General features: G+C 42.6%; 1 long non-coding RNA gene across 2 annotated transcripts; it reads right to left on the bottom strand.

Moving 5' to 3' along the window:
- Positions 1-254: 254 nt before the first annotated feature.
- On the bottom strand, positions 255-11,511 carry LOC145653216 (uncharacterized). Of its 2 annotated transcripts, none has more exons than XR_014119583.1 (3): positions 11,266-11,511; positions 10,767-10,867; positions 255-3,880 (listed from the first exon to the last, which is right to left on the bottom strand). It is a non-coding gene; the product is annotated as an uncharacterized LOC145653216 (long non-coding RNA). The 2 variants fall into 2 exon arrangements; XR_014119582.1 differs by lacking the exon at positions 255-3,880 and adding an exon at positions 7,247-7,557.
- Between the last annotated feature and the right edge of the window lie 3,839 nt (positions 11,512-15,350).

Below are 15,350 nucleotides of genomic sequence, written 5' to 3'. Positions count from 1 at the left end.
TTATAGGATTATAGGAGATATATATATATATATATATATATATATATATATATATATATATATATATATATATATATATATATATATCATATGTGTGTGTGTGTGTGTGTGTGTGTGTGTGTGTGTTTATCATATCATATAAACATATACCACTGACACACTGAAAGAAAAGTGATCAGAAGGTAAGCATTCTTTTTTTCTTTTTTACTGCAAAAAAGCTTTTTTCATAGGTTTATTGACATGCAAGTATGAGAACATTTTAGGTGAAAATTCCCTTCAATATGAACGATAAATTAACTATCAACATATGATTCTATGAGACCATCATAGAAAATAAATCTCCCCCTCAACACAGCGATGCAACGATGTAAAAATCCGTTCCCTGCCTCAATAAGATCAGAGTGCACTGGGCGATCAATGGGCAAAATTACAGACAGACATAAAAGTGCAGATTGAGGTATCCAAGAGAGGAAAAGGAACCCTCGTTTAGTGCTGTATTGATTCCGAGGCGGCTCCCGTCTGCTAGCTCCGAAGAACCACACGATGGGCAGACTCCAGAGGGACGTTTACCGCGACTGTAAGAATCAGACCGCATTGTCCGACATAACAAAGGCGGCTGACATGCGAACCCGGATTGTACCTGTTTTCTATAGCGCCACGTTTTCATTAAAAACCACAGGCGTGCAGCTGAGGTCCCTCCAAAACCACAATGCAGCGCCGGAGCGCAAGGGCAAACGCCCATGACCCGGCGCTAGCCTCCCTGCCATTATGAAACAAGATGGCTTTCTGCAACAGGTTTGAATGTAAATGGAGGCTTGAATGGACATCGGGTTTGTACACGTGTCTCCCCGGGCTGTCTGCTGTTTGGGTTATGTCTGTCTGTGGCTTTCTTTACTTTAAGGTTCTGGGGACAGAATGTCCCTCTTCCTTTGTCTGCTTTGATGCTTTTGATGTATTATGCTGATTCACCATTAAAGGACGATCTAACAGATAGTATTACATACAACTGTCTAAATAATGTGGTGGGTCTACTAGAGACTGATACTTTAAAATCAAATTATTTGAGTCCTGATAACGTCGAAACAAGAACCCAGAATTGAGAAAACAGCTTAATTTTGTGTGCGCGCGTGTGTGTGTGTGTGTGTGTGTGTGAGCACAAGTACTTGTGACAGGGCAAGCTCTGCTGTAATTACAGGGCAAGAGTTCACTGAGTGAGGACTAGCAGAAAACGCTTGGCTGTCATACCAAGCAACCTTTGACTGCCACAGGGAGCAGCCACATATTTCTGGTGTCACCTCAATTTTGCAGGACCACACAGGGTATGGCAGAGACACAGGGCGGGAACATACTGTATTCTACCTCATTATGGTAGCAATGCTGGAGGATGGTTAATAAAGGCCAAACTATCACATATTATTATTTCCAAAGCAGTTTTTCCTTGTAAGAGATTGATTTAAACATACCATTTTAGGTGAACTAGCTTAAACTGTGCCCCATTCCAATGTTTTCTAAAGAATTCCAGGGAAAATCACTTTCAATGACTGTAGTAAAAATGTAAATTATTTTAAACAAAGAGTAAAGGAAGTCAAACAGCTGCAAATTATATTTACAGATATTTGCGAGATTATTTGGTAGAATATTCCTTTTTGTTGCCTTCCACACAGGACTGCCCTCTAGTGGTAGGTTACATTTAAACAGTCATGTTCATAAACATGCAGAGTTTGGGCTGAGAAAATGTATTTTCCAATTAAATGCACCTAAAATACATTGGATACTATGGGTAATATAAAATATTAGGCACACTTTATCTCTCTCCCTTTGTCTCTTTTTCTATCTGTATTTTTCTCTCTCTGTGTCTCTCTTTTCCTCCCCAGGGACATTCTTGGGTTGTCCAGTGTCTGGAGGCCAGAGGTCAGAGGTCAGGCTCTAAAAGTGGGATTAGTTTATTGACACAATAAGACCTGGCACTTTATTTGTTGTTCCATCACCCCATTTTCCAGCCTCTCCCCAGCTTGTTCCTCCATCTCCCAGGTCCCACGGGAAGCCCGAAGACAGTCAGCGCTCGCTGTCATTTAACCCCAGCAGGGCAGGCCTACGAGGTGGCTGATCCGGTCCTAGTGGTTATTGGAGTTCTCATTTCAGAACGAAAGCGAAATGTTTTGATGACGTGCATTGCAGATCCAGGCAGTATGCATCTGGTTCAGGACGCAGCTGTAGTGATTATGCTCCTGGAGAGCTGCTTAAAAGGCGTTTAACCCATGCTGTATACCAGCATCTGCTCAGCCACACAGCAGCAGTGCAGTACAGTGATTCCCCCCCTCCTGTTCAAACAACCATTTTTGCAAATACCGAAGATAAACGTTAAGCGAATTAAAGGGTGAGAAGGTCAGCTTGCTAAGAAAGAAAGTAGTTGTTATGTTCCTGCAATGGTGCACTGTGGTCACTATGTGACAGACATATACAAAGTTATAGCAGGCACAACAGACAGGAAAGTGTAACAAGCCATTATCAGATTGTCACACAGCAGTCTAGTAGCAAAGGACCTCTGACACACTGACACATCAACTGGCTTAACAGCCTCATGTCTCTCTCTTATACACACACTCCTGCCTGCATGCACACACACACACACACACACCACTCCATCCCTCTCTACCCTCCAGAATCTGTTCTTCCCTCTCTTTTGGAGTGGGTGATGAATGCGTATGCAAGCCAATCAATCAGCAGATCAATCAGGGGTCAGATCGCGCTCCTCTGATCAATACCACTCTTGTTCCTGCAGCGGCAGAATGGCACGACGACTTTAGCACTTAATTATGTTGTTAATTGCTGTGTTAAGCTTTCTGCAGGAGGTCCCCCAGGTTGGTAATTGAGGGTGGCCTGGTACACAGATTCCCAGCACAATGCATTAATTCACAAATTCAATAACTGGAGCCAATTGTTAATGACTGTCTATAGAGAGCCTCCTCTCGGACGCCTGCCCTTACAGTTAACCTGCGCTTGGGGGAAATATTGATATCCTTGACAGCAAACTGGAGACACAAAATGCTTACATGAGTGAAAGGACATCTTTTTAAAGATTTAAAAGCCTTGGAAAATGTTAATGTGGTTGAGCAAGAACACCTGTAATTTAGCATGCTTGTGATAATGCGCACGTTTGTCCCTCTACAATCTGACTTGTTTTCATGCTCTCTTGGCAATGAAACTTGGACCACAGATGCTCCATTAAGTGAGTATTACCAGTATTCATCAGCCCTGTTTATGTCTGTAGGGACACACCGAACCTCCCAGCAGGGTTAGGAGGCTCTTAGTATTTATTTGTCACTTGATCAAACTTTCCCTCAAAAGGACCGTCAACTGGCTGAAGTGCTGGCGCTCAAGCACCGTTAGGTTTTAACTGGCTTCTAGCCTCAAAAAGTCTTTTAAAAGAGAAGAGGCTCCTCATAAACGATCGCATGTGAAGGGGTCATTAATGTTGTGCATGGTGGTTTGAACAGAAAGAGCTCCCGGGCTTAACTGCGATTTAAACAACCACATTTTAGTGCATTGTTCTATGCTCTGAGCTTGATGATAATACAAACTTTAGCCAGTAAAAAATGGCAGCAGTGATGCAATGATGATAAAATGTTTTTGATCACTACTATTTATACTGTTTATGTGTGGAACTTTGACAAGCCCTCAGAAAGAAAACACACATCTGTGTGTTCAAATATAAACACATATAAAGAAGTGCATAATGATGTGTATTTGCTGTATCCATAGATACAGCGTGTGCTCATGTTCTGCAGTGCGAGCTTATCAGCTGTGTCCATTATGTGAAGTCCAGCAGGCCACTCTGTGAGTCCCCAGAGGTCTTCACATGTCAGCCTTGTTCAATGCCCTGAGGATAACACACACACACACACACACACACACATACTCCATATATCATTGTGTCAAGCAATGTAACAAAAAAGGTACTGAACAGTCAGATCAACAAGAGGCACACTTCCCACACACACACACACACACACACACACACACATGGCATCGAGGCGTTTGGTTTTTATTCTCTGCTTCCTCACAGGCGGGTGCATCCTTGTGCGCGTCACGGTGAGTTTTCTGAGTTTTCCCTCCTGCAGTGCCCCCGGCACAGACAATAATTAACCAACATGCACACAGCCTGCTGAATAGCAGGGGCCTCTCTCTGTGCCCTGCAGCCAGGCCATGGAGGGCCCCGCGGGGCCGGCAGTGCTGGAACATGGGGACGAGGAGCAGGGGCTACAGCTGTGGCAGTCACACTTCTACCATCACCATTAACAAAGTGATACCATTACCCTCAACACACACACACACACAGTCAGTTATATATGCCATTACCAGAATCTGTAACATAAGGCTGAAACAGTCATGATGACTCGTCTACACCAACTGGAAAGGGAACGAGCTCTTTACTGAAGCGCGGCCTGCCTGCCCTGTGTGACTTTGTTTGCCTTAAAGCTGTTTAGGAACCAACTTCCGATATTATTCCGTTTTTAATTTACTCTAACACAAACGATGTATATAAAACTCAACCTAAATTCGGATTTGATTTGGACTCCTAACAAGCCCATAACGAGAATCGAGAATGCTTTGCGGTGGATAAACAATAGTACTTTATGACATGCCATTTAAGCAAGTTACGGTCCATCGGCAGACCCCAAAAGGCACGACTGCGCGGCTACTAAGTTGCTAGGGTAGACTAAGAAAGAAAGTAGGAAAATAGTTCAATGACACCGAGCAATAAGCCCTGCTCTCATCGTACTGTGAGCAGGCTTGCCATTGATTAAAACAGCAAGGTGTGCAATAAAGCGCAGGCAAAGTGCTGTCTCCATATGGCCCCGGACCCCGAGGCTGTAGGCAAGCGATCAACTCTCTACCCGTTTTCTTCTTCTGGGCTCCCCCAGATGGCGGAAACACAATTTAAAGCCCCGCCGCAATAGGTCCCTGGCAGCGGCACAACCGTTTACTCCAGTAATTAACAGCGCCGATACCACAACAGTTTTGGGTCGGATGCTAACCGTGTCACCCCCCGAATTAGTGGAAGCTAATAGCTCAGGGGTGCGGTCGGGAGGCCGGTACGGCAAGGTGGGTGGCTGCCGCTGCCTGGGACAGCGAAATTAAAAAGGTGAAAAACAACATGCTCACGGTACGTGATGATCACCCTGTAATTAGTTTACAAAAGCTTCCCATCTAGCGGCGAATCGCAGTAATTAACGCGTGACAGAAAATCAAAGGCTACTTTGTAAGCGTATGAAAAATTTACATTTCCTGGCCCGAGGCTGTATGTACTGATTACAAACATATTAAATCAATGTACTGCTAACTGCTAGCACAAATAAGCTGTTGGGTGAGGAGCCTGTAATTGCGGGAGAATGGAGGATTGGCCCTCAAAATATGGAGAGGATTAGACAGGCAGAGAATTGTGGCTCCTGCTATGGTCCAAAGTATATCTCCAGCTACATGTTATTATCTATTGTCCACTGTGGAAGGGCTTTCCTGGAGGGGCCCATACTCCACACACCAGACAGGCCTGCACATCAAAGCCTGGTCTACTTAATTAGACTATAATTATGGGTTCAGCCCACTCAAATTATCCAGAGATAGCAGCCTACAGTATAACATGCTCAGCAAATAATATGTAAAATGATTTTAATATCAAAAAGAAACAAAAAGACAATATGAAGACACATGGAATATTTTTCAAAGAAAGCACGATTTCAAGCTTTTGCCTTCTGTTCCATTAGTTGGCAGATTACGCTCTTTAAAAGTTCTTAACACCGTAGTAGAGAGAATTGTCCTAACTCTGTTTGGCCTTAATGAGATGATATCCATCCATCCATCCATCCATCCATCCACCCATCCATCCATCCATCCATCTCTGTCTCTCCCTCTCTCACTCACAAACACACCATTTCCCCATGTCCATCTGGGCACTGACCCACTATGTTCCCAGGCCTTCCATGATCGAACACACATACACCGTGATATGACCCTTCACTCGTCTCAGGTAGTGTGCTGATTTACTACACATCTGTATTTATGCAGCCTGCATGGGACAAACCTGTTGCTGAGGGTCTGATGCCAGTGTACACCACCAATGATTCATCTTGTTGATGTGTCAGGCCAACTTAATGTCAACAAGGATGCAAAATCAATAAGAAAATGGAGTGTAGGAGAGAAAATCACCTGCATATGCACTTTTGTATTCTTGGGGAAGAGAATGACATCATGAAGAACACACACCCATGGGGCGGGGGCGCGGTAGGGGGGTGGGGGGTAAATAAGAAGCTTTGGTTATGAAAAATGCCCAACATAGTTGTGTGATTCGTGACAGTGACACAAAATACTTCATCGGCAGTAGTGTACCTGTTGATGTTCAACACTGAAACAGAATGGGCCAACATGAACGTCAACTACAACTACTACACATGCCCTAGACTTAGTACCATTCATATTTATCAAAATGGCAAAAAAGCTGTGTGAATATTTACCATGCCCTTTAATTAGTGAGTCCAGGCCTAGTTCCTTAGGCCTCAGTCCTGATTCTGCAGTTTATGGATGGGATCTTAAATCTTCTAGATTCTGTTTTTGGCTGTACTGAATTACAGGACAACGGCAGTGCCTCCTGCAGGATACTCATGGAACTGCAAAACAACCCGACCTGAACTATGGTGGAAAAGACACAAAACTACTTGAATTCATCATTCGCAGATGCTCCCTTACCAAGACACGTCATGAAAGATGGTTGTCAGTATACAAAAATGTAGTGTCTAGTCTTTATAACAGATTCATTTCGCAGATGACTGATGAGCCTGCCAAGATCCTGGGAGATGACAGGAATAAACGTTTTGGAATAGAGGACTGCAGCACTTGGTGGTGCTTCAGCATGGAACGTTATGGGAGTAGAAGAGATGGGGCACTGTACATCATGAACTCATTTTAAACTCATACGCGCAAGTGAGTTTGAAATTAGGTTCCCGTCAGATTGCTGAAATTGTCTTTGAAATAGTCAGATTGTCAGATTGTCTATGAAATTGTCACAACTACAATATTTTGCTTTCACAACTGATGAAGGACTTCTGATATATATATATATATATATATATATATATATATATATATATATATATATATATATATATAAAAGCTGTAGAGAGACAGAGATATATACTGTATATATAAATATATAGCAATAATTTTCATGATTTACATCTTAAAGGCACAATGAAGACTACATACATATGTACAGGTTCTCCACAAGCAGGATCTCCATAGCCCATAGCAACAGTTATAAGCCATAGTGAAACAGGACTATTCTGTGGAAAGCGGATTTCCTCACTATCGCAGGCGCATTATACCGACTGAAGCGCTGATGATGACGCTCCTGCAGGAATGGTGGCACCATTTAAAAGCACATGGTTGGAAATGAAGCAATCTTAGATAGCATTAGGCCTGATCTACTCCGCATGGCGCCACCAGGATCCCAGTGAGCTGGTCTATCTCTCTCTCCCCAGGTGACCTAAAGTGTTCTGAACACTGCATACAACACACACACACACACACACACACACACACACACACACACACACACACACACACACAGAATGTCAAGCACACATCTGCATCCCTCTCCACAGGTGAGCTGGCTTTCCAATCTCTGCCTGCCGCAGTTATGAAAGAAGGCACTCGTATGAAAACACCAGTGCATGACTAATGAATGCACTAATGCTCACATATCTATCTGATCTTCAAGAGAGAGACAGAAAGAGAGAGAGAGAGAGAGAGAGAGAGAGAGAGAGAGAGAGAGAGAGAGAGAGAGAGGAGACAACACATAGCAAGAAGAGCACATATGTAATTAAATAATTAAATTAGCACTAATTAACATTTGGGTGATGACTATTACAACGTGGGGGTGGCGGGGTACCACTCAGCTCAACTTCCTAATGATTCCTCTTTGGTTCTGTTGCCCTAAGTGCATCAAGCAACCATCTGCTGGTAATTAGATTTAAATAATATCAGACATTGTATCTAATCATGTTGACTGCACATTTGATTAAAACTCTGATAGAATTTTTTTATCCTATTCTACCTCTTTCATTTGCCTTGTGGAAGGATCACAAACTCTCTCATCATAGGCTACTATAAAAAAAAATAGCCTATATTTATATAGCATTCATCATTCTAGATGTCCATAAAGATTGGAAAATGAAAAGGTGGGGGGAAAATATACACTTAAAAACACTAACATATGCAATATCTCCCTTTTATAGCTCATTTAGGTTAAATGAGAGTGGATACTGGCTTATAACAGCAGCCTAATACTGCAGTACGGATGGCCATAATGGCTTTTTATTTGCTTAATCTCCAAATTAAATGGTGTTTGAAGCTGAAGACTGGCTCTTTTCTCCTGCATTATTATCCCTATCATCATGAGTGCATTTTCCTGCCGAGACCAATTTGAATAAGACGAGCAAGCCATCTCCAGGCTGTGATGAGTGTGTGTGTGTGTGTGTGTGTGTGTGTGTGTGTGTGTGTGTAATGAAGAGAGATAGAATGAAAGAGAGAGACAGAAAGTGACAGAGACACAGAGAGAGAGAGAGAGATAAAGGGGTGTGGGGGCTGTGATGATGGGTGGGGGGTAATGGCCCTCCTGGAAGACCTGAAGTGTTTCTAGTTGGCTGCCAGCTGTTGAAGACCATCACAAACATGGATCATTGACAGGAGTGTTAATACACTTAAAAAGGCACCACACGCAGGCAAGAACACGCACAGGCAAATGCAAATGCTAGTGTAATTTCTGTTGCTTTTAAGGTGGACACAATAACCATAAATTATATTAATAAGCAGAAATTACATTAATCAAATCAGCTACAGGCTTTTTTCCCCTTTAGAATTCAATTAGTCCTGATGGGTGGGACTACTAGGCGGACTTTTATGGACATAATTAACAACAAATAAATGTTGCAATAAAACACATATACACGTGCACAAACAGAAAAACACCACAGGCATAAGTACACACACACAAACAGCACAGACACATCTGTATTACATCACTAATGGAAAGCAAGAACTTGGGCTTCTGTATGAATAAAAAATAAATAATAAATAAATCCACAATTATGTTCTTGACAGCAACCCTTTAGATAAGTAAATCAGTAAGTAAATCAAAAACTTGCCAGCCATTACACAACTATTTTTCCAGCTAGATAGTAATGTGGAACAGAACTCATCCTCATCAAATAAGAGCAATCGAGGTTATGCCAAGATTAGTCTGAGAAGACTGAAAACAACTCAGTGGAGAAAATCTATAAAGTTGTTGGCCTTGTTTAACTTACTTCTGGTCTGGCTTCAGGTGATACAGAAGCAAAAATGCGAGTCTGAATGTTCAGCTTCTGGTATACTTTTATCTTTGACCTTGGCTTTACATTTTTTTTGGCTGAACCAACCTATACTTTATCTGAACACAGTGATGGGAGAAAAGGCTCATTGTTTGTTATACACACAGAATCCATGGAATGCTGATGCAAATCCCCATGACTTTCCAGATAGCTTTTTCCAGTCAAAATGTATATTACCTACCAGAATTTGTACTTTATCTCTTTGAGCTGATTATGTTGTATTAAAGCTGAGGTCTGTTACAATTTCTCAGAATGCAGCAAATGTCCATGTGATGTTTAGTTTTCAATTACTAATTTTTATAAAAGAGGTTAATCAACATATACATTGACTATTAAGACCACTACCACTAACAGACAATGGAAAATTCTGAAAAATTATAGTGCACCTTATAATGATGAAAAACATTTGGAACTAGTGTATGATGTCTCCTTCTGTAAACGTTGTGCTGTCTTTTAAAACATAAGGTAAATAGGCTAAATGGCTTGGCAGTGTAAAAGAGTTAAAGGAGCAGAGGTCCCAAAATGGTGCATGCATTGTTCTGACAATAACAGTCCTGCTGTTCAGGTCCGTGAATTTGTCCAGGGAAGCTGCACTGATAAATGTCACTCAGGTTCCCTCATGTATAATGATTCCTACCAATTATATGACCCTTTTTGAATGCAAAACTGTGGAAGCAGCATTGTGAGCACACATCTATAAGTACAATGTGCAAAATTTGACCATGACTTGGTAAAGGGATTATCATTTAACTGTGATACATGTGAGACCCAACACAATCTTAATTTTTGTTTGTGTGGAAGATCTGAATCTGAAAGTGTTCTGTCACATCAAAAAGAATTTTCCAAAAGAACAAATTCTACAGTTTTAAAAGAGTGTGGCTATTCAAAAAAGAAAGTGCCATACAGGTTATTAAAGTGCCCAAACATTGTTTGTTATTCTCTATAACATTCTCTATAAAGCTGAGGGGAGAGAAAGAAAGAGTGAGTCAGCAAAATTTTTGGCATCTTGTCACAGCCAAAGACAACCAGTAATCCCCCCTCCTAGTTGGACAGTATTTGTGGTTAAGTGTTTGTTTTGTAGATAATACACTTTCTTTTATTATTTCCTGCCTATTTCCTCTTTTCTGGTTAAGGTATTTTGCTTTGGCAATAATGTAACATATGAAATTCATGGCAATAAAGCACTGTTAACTTGAACTGAGAGTAAGGTCTAGAGAGAGAAAGATAGACAGAACAAGAGAGAGTGAGACAGCAAGAGAGAGAGAATGAGGGAAAGAATGAGAGAGAGACAGAGAGAGACAGAGAGAGACAGAGAGATGCTGAAAACTGAAGGACTGTGCCCACCTCTGTCCTCCTACACCACTGTTCTGGTAGTGCTGATGGCAGCAGTGTCAGCTCGACTCTCCTCACCGCCCATGTGTCTCTGCTCTGCTTTACATATCAGCCTGCCAAGACAAACGTCTTCTTTATTATAGTCTTCGCTTTATACACTCTGCTGATGTAATTATTTAAAGTTGGCAAGACCCCCCCCCACCCCCAAGTGGCAATTAGTCTTTTCCAAACTTAATTTAAGGTCGTTTTTTTTTTTTTTTTTTTTTTTTTTTAACACTGCTAATCTGAATAACTATAACTATAACTAGTGGGACAAATTCAGGTTTTACTTGAAAAGCGATTTCACATTAGTTTGTGTATGGTAGCAAAATTAGAAACAAATATTCATATTGAAGCAAAGATGGATTTTTACAGGGAGATTTACTGGATTTTCTCTTCCATCAAGTCCACAACTCACACCTAATCACATCACAGACAAAATCCAGCCTGTCACTCTATCATAATACATCACCTCTTTAAATGTCGCGCCAGCTGTCGTGAGTTAATCACTAACTGCCGAGTATATCCACGGGGCTGAAACTGCGTCCCGCTTGCACCGCTACATCAAACATCTGGTCGGAACAGACAGGCGGACGACTCGACATGACAGCAGAACCGGAACCAGAACCGGCGGCTCGAGGTTCCATTAGCAGCCGGCGTCTGTTCCTCTGTTCCCCCGCAGCCATGCTGGCACATCGCAGAGACAGCGCACCGCCGCCAAACGAAAAAACTGCTTCCGTGCTTTTCATACTAGTTTCCCCGCTGACGCGTTTCCAGCCAGTGTTTGATATGACAGCGACAAGAGTGTGCTGAAGAATAAGATACCAATAGATGCGCAGATTATTTCACGAACTCGTGGTGTGGATTAGAACGATACAATCTTTAAGCCATTAAGTCCTTGTGGCTTTTTATTGCAAGGAATGTAAGAACTGGTGATCTTTGCAAAATTACTTTAGGACCAAAAGGTTGCGACTTTTTACTGGCAGGAATTGGGCGTACCAGGTGTTTTAGACCGAGTGCTTAATGGGATCATATTGTTATGTAGGTATGTACGTATGTAGCCTGTATGTGTATGTATGTTTGTAAATAGCCTAATAAGAAAACATTTGTCACACATTTCATGCAACCCCTATCGCTGACTTAGATGTAGTCCTAACCATTCCACGAGCTTTACAGGTGCCACATACTTTACTGTGCATGAGTTACAATCGACCCCAAAGCAATGCCAGTATATTGGGCTGTTCACTGTTCTCTTCTACTGCACACGAGAGTGGTAAAGTGGTGAAGCCCAAAGTTTAGATTATTAACCTTCTGGCCTGTGTCACTTATAGGCAACTTATGGGCAATACCACTATCAACCAGCACAAGAAACAGTGGCGCTTTGCGCTCGATAGCCTGCCCAAGTAGAGTGTTATTAGCTGCGGGTCACTGCCTGGATTTCCACGCTGTTCAGAATGGCTACCTTTCAGCAGGCAGGGATACGAGCAGCCATTAATCAGAGCTCTGGCAGCTGCTGGAGCAAAATTGAATTTTCCTTTTGTTCTGAAGATAGAAAGAAGCTGTGAAGACTTAAGTCATAGATCACGCAATTACAGAAAAAAAAGTGGAAAATAAAAAGGAGCCGTTGACGAACCTGCAAGCCTACTGGATGGGGGGGGGGGGGGGGGAGAACAAAGAGTAGGAAAATAACCGAAACAAATACACGCCAGAGTGGAAGCGTATGCAGGTGTATGCGGACAGAAGGCGGGGTGAGGACGGGGGACTGGGTGGGATGTTGGGCTCTGAGGCGAGCGCCGGCAGGCAGGGGTCCAGCACGCGCCGGTTAGAGCGGCGAGCGCCGTACGTGTTGGCATGCGCGAGCAGGTAGCGGCTTCTGTCCACGAGACAGCTGTGGCGCAGCAGCGCGCGACGCCGCAATCAGGTGTGTGTGTGTGTGTTGCCGCTGCGGAATGCTGATTGCGCGGCAGTCTGCAGACCCCCGGCAGGATCTGAGCTGTTGACAGATTTTCCTCCCGAGCATAGATGGGGAGGTTAGAGAGACAGCGGACGACGACGACAAATGACGACCTTTGAGAAGATTAATTTGTTTACCAACAAAGCCAGTAGCTTCGTCACCTTGACGCGTGACCTTTGTGTTACTGTCAGCTGGCTGAGAGGGGGTTTACTAAAGGAATCTGTTCAGTTTAAACTCTCCACCAGTCCCTCACCATGAGCTGGAGACAGCTGGACTCTCAGCAAAGTGTACATGGTCACCTTTCTAAAGAGGGATAGACTAGCACGCGCAATGACTTTCCTTTTAACACTAAAATACAACTTCACAATGTGGTCTTGGATAATACAGGCGGTCACGCGGGTTTTTGTTTGTTTCGACACTCTTAATTCTGAAGAGGTCAATTCAATAACTTAGTTTTCTCTCGTGCCATTTTTAATTCCGAAGAGTTCTGTGTTCAAGTAATTCTAAGAATGAAGTGATTTCGTGTAGTAAAAGTAATTTTGCATTTACTATGTAATAATGCAGTGATTAAGGTAAAATAGCGTGACATTAAAATAATACCCTACTGAGAAAACAGTAAACAAATAAACAAATAAAAACTGACCATGAACAGGAAGAATAGTGCAGCTCACACACACAGACACACATAGTCACGTACACGGAACACAGACACACATGCACAAACGTACCCCTCCCCCTCCCCCACACACAGATATGCAGGAAAACTCTTGGCCCATATATATGTCTGGAGTAACACAATACCTTAATGTAACATAAGGAATTAATGGCAGCCTACATTGTAATTAGACTGGACAGAAACCAGGTGTCAAATTCTTTTTGTGAACAAAGGCTCTCAAAGTGTTTCAGACAACAAGATTAAGAGCCAAGCAACCTGACGGTCCCATACAATCCCAGGGTGTCAGACACAAACCGTCTCAGCCTGTCTGGCTGTGCGTTTTGACTTTTTGATGCAGCAATCTGAGACACTATGACATCACAAGACAGCAGAGGGCAGTGGATTGCTGTATAACCTTCCTCTCCCAACAGAGGGCACCATCAGCTACTCAAAAAAAGGTATTCAAAGACCCAGACTTCATATAAAAAAGGCTGCATCTGTATTTTTCCTTAAAATATTTTCAGAATGAGAATCACCTGAGAATCACATGAGAATCAATATGAGAATCATATTTTTGAAATGGTAGAAGCCTGTCTTGAAGGCTCCAGATATTGTGAAACTGTGAATCATTTATGTGTTTTGGTCAGCGTGCTGGACTCCAAGCCCATTTTCATTATTCAGAAGCATGGTGGAGGGCCGTGAGAGCTAATTGCTACTGTCGCTTGTCGTTTTTGCTGCCGCCGCTGTTGCTGAAGGGATGGGTGGGAAGTAAAGATGTGTTGCTATACAGAAGCCTACGAAGAGCCATGGGGTATAATGACATCTCCTTAATGTCTTTAAAAATTATTTAAGCAGAACATCATTCACATTACTGAATGAAAGATTGCTGTTGCAATATGCTATTCTTTACTGAAGGCAGATTATTAGAATGAAAGTTACTTGGACAAATGTCTCATGTTACAGGTACAGATATATGTATATGCATTTGTGTATGCATAAAACGGTGGGCTGTAGCCTGACTGAGTTAGCAGTTAAAGGATTCCTGACTCATCTAAGTAGTGTTCAGGTGAGAGGGAATACAGTCATTTCTGTTCTATTTATAATGTGTGTGTGTGTGTGAGTGTGTGTGTGTGTGTGTGTGCGTGTGTGTGTGTGTGTGTGTGTGCGTGAGTGTGTGTGTGTGTGTGTGCGTGAGTGTGTGTGTGTGTGTGCGTGTGTGTGTGTGTGCGTGAGTGTGTGTGTGTGTGTGTGTGTGCGTGAGTGTGTGTGTGTGTGTGTGAGTGATTCGCAGGTTCCCCTCACCCTGCCCTGAGGGTCACCCGAACAAAGACATCCTGTCGAGTACAGTGTCTACAGTGTCTGTGATAGAATAGAGGCTGTGGGGTTATGTTACATGTAACCTAGCAATGCAGACACACACTTGGGGAGACAGACACCTAGACATGTCAAAGCTTAGTATTGTCAGGTGGGTTGGTCTGTAATTCACCAGAGTGCCACACCCACCTAATGGAGTGTTTAGCATTGTAGCTGTATGTGTGAACATTCAAGTTTAGAGACCCAGCCATATCATACAGCACACATAACCCAACTTTCTCGCAGGGAGGAAGGACAGATGAATCTCTCTCATCTTACCATGTAATATTCTAGCCAGTGCAGTGTGTTCTATGTCATAATGCTTAAAACTGTTACATAGTGTAGCTGAATGAAAGTATAAGATGACTTTTTCAAACTCGAGAGCTATTCCAGCTCACCTGACACAGTACACAAATATCGTTTGTTTGGTTCCCAGGGAGCAGATAAATTTTCATACTGAGTTGATCTGGCTCAGAGCATCTGCCAAATGATGCACACAGACCAGGGCCAATGACATATACTGAGGGACCACTTTACTACATACATTTACAGCTGTACTAAATGGGCTGCTATACAATTTATACTCAATTATAAA

This window comes from Electrophorus electricus, chromosome 23, assembly GCF_041902795.1.
Source record: "Electrophorus electricus isolate QZ-2024a chromosome 23, ASM4190279v1, whole genome shotgun sequence".
Classification (NCBI taxonomy): domain Eukaryota; kingdom Metazoa; phylum Chordata; class Actinopteri; order Gymnotiformes; family Gymnotidae; genus Electrophorus; species Electrophorus electricus.
The sequence above is the reverse complement of the archived record's forward strand: the minus strand, read 5'-3'. Positions and strand labels throughout refer to the sequence as shown.